Source organism: Haemorhous mexicanus, chromosome 8 (assembly GCF_027477595.1).
Source record: "Haemorhous mexicanus isolate bHaeMex1 chromosome 8, bHaeMex1.pri, whole genome shotgun sequence".
Classification (NCBI taxonomy): Eukaryota; Metazoa; Chordata; class Aves; order Passeriformes; family Fringillidae; genus Haemorhous; species Haemorhous mexicanus.
In genome coordinates, this window is record NC_082348.1 from 4,289,803 (window position 1) to 4,297,502 (window position 7,700).

A 7,700-nucleotide genomic window follows, 5' to 3' on the forward strand; every position below is an offset into this window, starting at 1 on the left:
TGATGCTCAGCCCCCATGGTCCCTAGGAAGTATTCCCATCATCTCTGTCCTCTTCTGAAAACAGCCTAAAGGGGGTTTGAGAGCCTCCAGCGTTCATCTCCGGGGACCACTGAGGTAATTGCCCTGAAATTTGTGATCAGGAGGTGGATGATAAGGTTGCTTGAAGGATTATTTGGTATTATAGCCCCATTCTTCTCATCCAACTTGTGGATTCCCTGCTCTACACTACATGAACACAGCAAGGATGCCTATTATTTAGGAGTTCCTATGATTTATTTCAGCAATCACCATTTTTAGCAAGGACACCCAATTATTGCAGTGGATTTGTGGCCATCATCTCCCAGGTCATCCACCGACCCACCTGGTAAGCACAGATGGGTTTTGGTTCCATTTGAAGCCTGACCCAAACCTCACAGAAATCAATAAGTGTCTCTATTACAGACAGCAATTCCTGGATCAGGCTCTTGGTTCCCTGTCACTGCTGCATCTGATCAATGATTTACATTTATTGTGATTCTTATTGATATTAGATTTTGACAACAAATATAATATTAAATACAGAGATCTAGATGTTAAAAATGATTAAGTGCTCAGGGGTATCTGATTTAATACAAATATTATTAAATAAGGTAAAACTACTAAAATAAAATCAATCAAAATCCTGTTGGGGAATGAAATCCCAGAGATCCAATTCTGAGACCAGCATAAGAAAGTACTTTTGCCCTTTGAGTGGGAATTAGGCTTCACAGAGAGAAATCCCAGAATTGCTTGGGGTTGGTTTTTCTCACCCCCCCTTAACTCTGACTGCCATTATTGTATTGTTTTTTTATTTTCAGAATAGAGTCCTGTGCAACTCTTTTACAATAATTCATGAGTCATTTGCTGTTTTCTACACGTAGAGGAAACACATTTGTATAAGAACAGCACACTTTATCTCCTTATAACTGAAAACAATATTCAAACTAAAATTCAGATCCATCAGAGGAAAATGCATTTCCCACTTTGATAAACATAGCTCCTTACCAGAATTTTCTTTTTCATACAGCTTAGAGAAAAAAAGAATATTTTAAGATAAACAATTTGTCTCCACTACCTACTCCAGAAAAAGTCATTCAGGTGTTTTCATATAATCTCAGAATGGTTTGGGTTGGAAGGGATTTTAAAGGCCACTTTGTTCCAATCCCTGCCATGGGCAGAGACACCTTCCACCAGATCAGGTTTTCTTATTTCTTTCCTTGAAAATTTATTACAGTTTTTGATTTAACAGATGACATGAAGTCAGTATATTTTTTTTTTCTTCTTGCTGTGTTCTTTTGCTCTTCCACAGGACTTGCTTGTACTACACCCTGATTCAATGTAAACACTCAACTATGACTGTAGGCATTCTTTCATATTCAAAAAGATCACGTGCAACTTATATTAAGAAAAAAAAGTAATTTTTCCACAATTTATCAGCCCCTATCAAACATTGGCCTCTACTACTTATTTCCCATTTTAAAGCTTTGAAAGACAATGGATGAGAATTAGTCAGGCACAAGTGACACAAATGTCTGGGTGATTATTTCAGTTTTGTCCTTTATGCATAATTTACTGACTAAATAAGAAAAAAAAGGTGAATATTAGCAAGTCATCTTATCAAACCTCCTCAGGAAGGTCCATTAGGCTTAATTATAAAATGATAATTTGTCCTGGTTTAGATCCGCTTGTATCTTTATGGACCTCCCCTCTGTCTTGATGTCTTTGAAAAAAAAAAAAAAAAAAAAGAAAAAAGTAAAGTTCCCTTAACCCTCCCCTTAAACGTTTTCTTTAAGTATTCCAAGACGTTACTCACAGTCTTCCTACCCAGCACAGTGCTGACAGGCACACAATGAATCTCTACTTTCCGCTGTATCCTCAAGGGATAAGGTTTATCATGGAAATGTCCTGCCCTCTCTGCCCTCCAATAGTTGTTCTCCAGGTTGCTAAACACAGCTCAGCCCACAGACCTTTGACATGGTGGGGCTGGTGTCCTAAGGCACCCTCTGGGGGGGAAGCCTGGGGGTGTGCACAGTGCGAGTGGGGAAGTTTGCAGCGCAGGTCCGGGCTGTCAAAATACACCCACTGAAAGCACCAATAGCGCCGGAATTGAGGCTGGTTTAGAAAACAAACAAAAGAGGAACTCCAGAGCTGAGCAGCGTGTAGGGCTGATTCTCTCCCCATCTTTACACCAAAGAAATTGCTTTGCTTGAGTATGATTGTGCAGAAGGAAGTTTCTAAAACAGCACAGTCCAAAGCAGCATGCAGCCTAGATTACTTCAGGTTAAATACACTTCAGTGAATTTGTTTAAATTACGGAACCAGAGAGAAAGAAAAATCTAAATATTCATAACATCCCCAACAACAGACACGCAGCAGCAACCACCACTGTATAATTAAATAAGTTATACAGCACAGTGTCACAGCTGCAGCAAGGGAATGTGACAGAGAGGAATTATAATAAACTCAGCTACTTTGAGTAATTTAGGCACTTATTGACCTTCATGTCAAGAAGTGCTATGGTGCTAAAAGTAATTTTACATAGAAAACTCATCTTTTCTCCTCTAGAGTGAAACCACATAACCCTGTGGTTGGCAGCCCTTCCTGGGAGGGGTGATGAAACTCCTGAGCAAATACTCATCGCTGCATGGAGAAACAGCCACAGTCACATGCCTGGCTCCCCAGACTCTGACCCCACCAGCCACGTGATTTCTGAGTTAACCAAAAACCAGGTGTATATTTAATTCTTTCTCCTATTATTATCTTTTTCTTTGTCACCATGGTGAAATTTAAAGCTCTGATTAAATTAAGAAGGCACTCTCTTCCATATGGGAGTGGGAAAATAAACACAGCTGTAATGAAAGTGGGTTTAGACCAAACTCTTTTACTTTCATGAAGGAGACAGTCGATAGCAGAACAGCAAGAAGCCAGTAGTGTTTGCAACCACATGGCAGAGGGAGTGGTGGGAATTTACACAGAATGCAGATTTGCCAGGGTGGAAAACAGAAGAATTGAAGGTGAAATCAGGAATGAATAGAGTTGATATCTCTCTTTGCTCTCTATAAACATTATCTCAAACCAGCCACATGTTTGCTCAAGCCCCCCCATTCAAGCTTGAGTGACACCCATTCCTACACACAGCTAGAACACAGGAATACGGAACAAGAAAAAATGTTTCCATCCAGTCTCTGTGAAGCTTCAGAGGAGGGTTAAAAAAAAAAAAAAGAAAAAAAAAGAAAGAAAAACCACCAAAATATATAACGGAACTGTGAGGAGAGATATAGGGGCAGGAGGGTCAGAGTTGTGGACTAACAATGTAATTCAGAGATACATCTCCATCCTGGAGTTCTGTGTGCCCAGACCCCTGCAGTAATGCTTGTTTATTATCTGGATTTCCATTTTCAGTAAGCATCAATAGATGTGACACTCTTGAACTGTAACATTTCATCTTCTTTGCTAGAAAAAAGCCCAACAAAACAACCACACAGAGCACTTAATATTGACCCAAAATAGAGCTGACCTCTATCCATCAGTTCCTGGAGTATCAGTGCCCTCTTTTGCACTGTCAAATTACTTTTTCTGGGGCTTCCCACTAACTCAGCTTGTTTACTCCACCAGCAAGACAATGGGACCGCTGCTCAAGAAACTTTATCCTGCCAGGAGTCTGGTCTGGGAAAGAAGCAGGAGACTGGGGCACTTCAGCTACTGCAGCAAAAGGGATCCAAAGTCAAATGCAGCCCAAAAGAGGTTTCTATTTCTTGTTTGGCTGGCCATTTAGGTCAAACCAAGCTGAAATACACTGCAACATTTCAATTTGCCTTTGGAAATAAAACTGCACAAACAGTGAAGTGAAAATTTCCCCACTGCATTTCCCTTTGAATGAGCATCATGCATTTTAACCTTGATTGTGGATGGTGGCAGCAAAGCAGCTGTGCTGGCAAAGGCCATATGCTTGCAGACTTTTATGAGAATTGGAATATTGACCCCTTCTTCCCAACTACTCTTCTCAACCCTTCTGCTGGAATGAAAGGAAAACAGAGACAAAATCCTTTGGCCCTAAATTCAAGGATCAAACATCAGCAAACATATAGCCTGGGTAAATTTTTTTTTTAGCTACAGAACAAGTAAAATGGTCTGGGGTTTTTTGTTTTTTCTTGGTGTTTCTTTTTTGTGTGTGTGAGTGGTTTTGGGGTTTTTTTTCTTTTTTTTCCTTGTGTTGCAGCTGCTGTAAGTTTCAGCAGGACCAATGTAATGGGGAGTGAGGCCACATGAGATGGCCAAAGTCCCAGCAGGCACAGGTCTGAGTGGCAGAGAATGCAACTGAGGGCAGCTCAGCCCTCACCCTCTCAAAGGATCTGTTACGAACATGAAGGGAAGGCAGGGACATCTGACAGTTTAGAGAAGGAAAAAGAAGAATAAAAGGAGCTCTGTGTGTCTGTAACTAAGGGCTGTGTGGGGTACCTGGGGCAGAGAAGGGATTGAGGGGTGGGCAGGAAAACACATTTCCCATACCAGCAGCTTCCTTGTCTCGTAACATTGAGCCACCCACTGCCAGCCACATCCTTGGGTGTGCTGAGACTGCTTCATCTCAGCCTCCCCCCAGTTATTTGCTGTGTCCATCTGCCATCCATCACTGCCCCTCCCAGAATGACCAGAGACCACCCAAGCCTTGTCCCTTCACCAGAAGGAGCTGTGTGAACTTTTCCACAGGAGTGCCAGTAAAAGTTGTAACAAATTAATTTAACAAAACCTATGCCTTCTTCTGAAGGCATGTGGCAACAACAAATAACCAAGAGCACCCTAAAGCAAACTCAGCCCGTGCCAGATGGGATGCCAGGACACTGGGTCCATCAGGTCATGAAAGCTTGCCTTGGCACTGCTAGCCTTGAGCCTTCTTGCTGTCAAGAGGATAAAATAATCCAGCAAACAAAGGAGGATTCTCTCTAACAGGAACAGGCAGGTCTTACCCACAATGAGACGGCCCTGAAGACCCTCAGGCAGGAAAACTGTGGTTCTTACAGTCAGGAAAGGAGCATCAAAGCAGTGACTGTCCAAGCAGCATACACTGCACCTGCAGCACAGGCTCTGCTCAGGCACAGATGCTCAGAAAAGCCAGGACTGTCTGTATTTACAAGGCAAGCCCCACAGCTATTTTTTAGAGCATGCCATCTGCCCCTTGTGATGGCACGATGCATTTCACCTCGGGCTTCACAGCAATCGCTCAGTAAACAACAGCATAAAACCTTTGGTCTCCTCCCTGCTGAGCTTGCTATAACAACTTTCTTATCACTTTTGTTTTCTCTCCACTCCATCAACAGCCCTGCTCTGCCCAAAAGCTCCTCTGTTACCTCAGGTCACATTTAAACCCTGTGTGATAAGGATGCCCTACACCTGCACCTCACTTAACTGGTTCTCCTCCCTCCCCCTCAGCCCCAGCTGAGTTGCTTTTTCCCTCTGAAGTTATTTGGAGGGAATATGTATATTTGACCTTTTTGCAGGAGTGGATTGCTCTGGCTGTCTGATTTTAACTTTTGGTCTTCTGATTAAGACTAAAAAACCCTCGCTCAGTCCATTAAACTTTACTTTATAGAGACTTCACTCCCTGTAATGATGATCCAGTGTTTATTTTTTTATTTATTTATGAAGCAGTCATTAGTAGCTCCTGCTAAATAATTAATTGCCCTTTGAGTAGCCAAAATGAGCCCCTGAAACCTTCCTCCTTGTCTGAATGGATTTTCCCTATTTTCTTTTCAGTCAGACCGTTAGGCACATCTTATCTAAATAGATATTTTCTTTCCTGTTATGTGACCTGCTCCTAGTATTGTTTTTCTTTAGGCTCTGTATTAGTAATCATTTTCATTTCTTTCTGAGCCATTAAACACAATATTTGTCCTTTAAAATCTATTCTCAAAGTAGTGCCTCAATGAAAAAAAAAAAAGGAAAAAAATCACAGGAATAAGAAATTATTTATTTTTCTGTAGTAACATTTAAGGAGAACTATTGAGCTGCTGCACTGATAACAGTAATACCCAGAGAGGGACAATAAGTGAATGAGAGTCAAGTGATTTCCACGTAAAGGAAACAAGAGCAGTAACTCCCCATGGCTCTGATAACTCCATGGTAGCTGCAGCAGCAGGAGAACACATTTTGAATAGATGAAATTTCCTTGTGTCTCTCCAAGTTAGCTGCTACTAATAAAAGATGACTGTAGCTTGGGTGCCCTCACCTGCATTTCCAGGCTGGATGCACACACACATTGGTTTTTTTAAAGTCTCTTGCTAAAAGGAATGGGTTCACTGTTGTTGATCTTAATGTTTTGCAAAGAATAAAATATTTCCCCCACCTCTGGTCAAATATTTGGTCTCAGTGTTTGCTCTGGATAAGGACAAGGACAAGCAAGGACATTTCAAGTGGTTTTTACCTAAGGCAGGGACAGGAGGGGGGACACGCCTGTCCCCTCCTGAAGGAGCCGTAGTGTGATGGCCAAGGGGGCATTTGAGAGACTGAAAGAAAAGTGGGGGATGTGGGACCCCCTCTTCTCACAGCAGCTGCTTGCTGTTGGTATAAAATCCTAAAAATCAAACTGAATGCTTTGGGGATGGATTTCCAGCCAACTTCCTAACTGCTCTTTCTGAAAGGTGCTTCCAAAGGTGTTTCTGTATCAGATGTAGCCTCTTTCTACCTAGCCACGTTTTCCTCATCTCCCAAATGACCAGTTGTGTGTCCAGAACTCACAGAACAACACCACCACCAACTTTTCCATCTGCTCGTGGCACATTTCCTGCCTGTGGTCACAGAGCTTCTGAAGAAGGGGAAATCAGATACCAGCTATGAGCCAGATGCAATGGGATAACAACAACACTTCACTGAGAGGCTTCCTACAACACCAGAAGTTTCCTTTTGTCCTAAATGTTTGAGTTGCACGTCTTTTATGATTCTCTTCATACCACTGCAGGCTGACAAATAGCTGAGGACACGAGCTGAGCTGAGGCAGACAAACGATCCTGGTGCCTTTCCCCTCCTTCCACCTTCCCTTGTTTGCAGCTCCATAAAAGTGAATGCACTTCACACTTTTCACTCTTGTTTTTAAGCTCTTGAAGTAGTTACCACCTGGAACAAGGCTCAGGGAGGGGAGAAGGAAGAAAAGGCAGGACAAAAAAATAACAAGCTGAGCTTGTACTACATGTGGGCTGTATGAAAAATGGAATGGAATGGAATGGAATGGAATGGGATGGAGAGGAGAGGAGAAAGAAAAGAGAATCCAAAGGTCACACACAGCACAGTACCGGTTAATGAAGCATCCCATGGATCTGGGCCCTCCAAAAGATGGAATTGCAAGGCTGGGCTCTACCTGGTTTAAATAGTGTGCTACTGTACTGGATGGCCTGGAATGAGCAGCAGAAGAACCAACATCACAGAAAGGATGGTGACAGGCAGCAAAGTGGTGTGTGACACCTGAGGGAGTCCAGCAGTGGCTTAGGAAGGGGATACAGTCACACATCCTGTGATAAGAAACTCATTCTGCAGCTTTCTCTCTGAGCAGCTTTAACAGCACACACAGAAACAGTGACATTCTCCTTGGCAAAGCTGAACATCCTGGAAAACTCTCTAATTCCAAATAACATGAGAAAACCAACAAGCTTTAAGGCCACCAGGGCACAGCATGGCTCTTGCAAGGGGCCAGA

At 42.5% G+C, this 7,700-nt stretch overlaps 1 protein-coding gene across 3 annotated transcripts in view; it reads right to left on the bottom strand.

Annotated features, from left to right (window-relative positions):
- Positions 1-5,107, bottom strand: part of KYNU (kynureninase) — a 60,921-nt gene extending 55,814 nt beyond the window's left edge. The window contains exon 1 of one of the 3 annotated variants that reach the window (XM_059852316.1): positions 4,983-5,107. The gene's annotated coding sequence lies outside the window, so the exon portion shown is untranslated. Of the gene's footprint in view, positions 1-1,831; positions 1,938-4,982 lie in introns of those variants that run through there. The other 2 variants (XM_059852315.1, XM_059852317.1) reach the window with 2 other exon arrangements.
- Between the last annotated feature and the right edge of the window lie 2,593 nt (positions 5,108-7,700).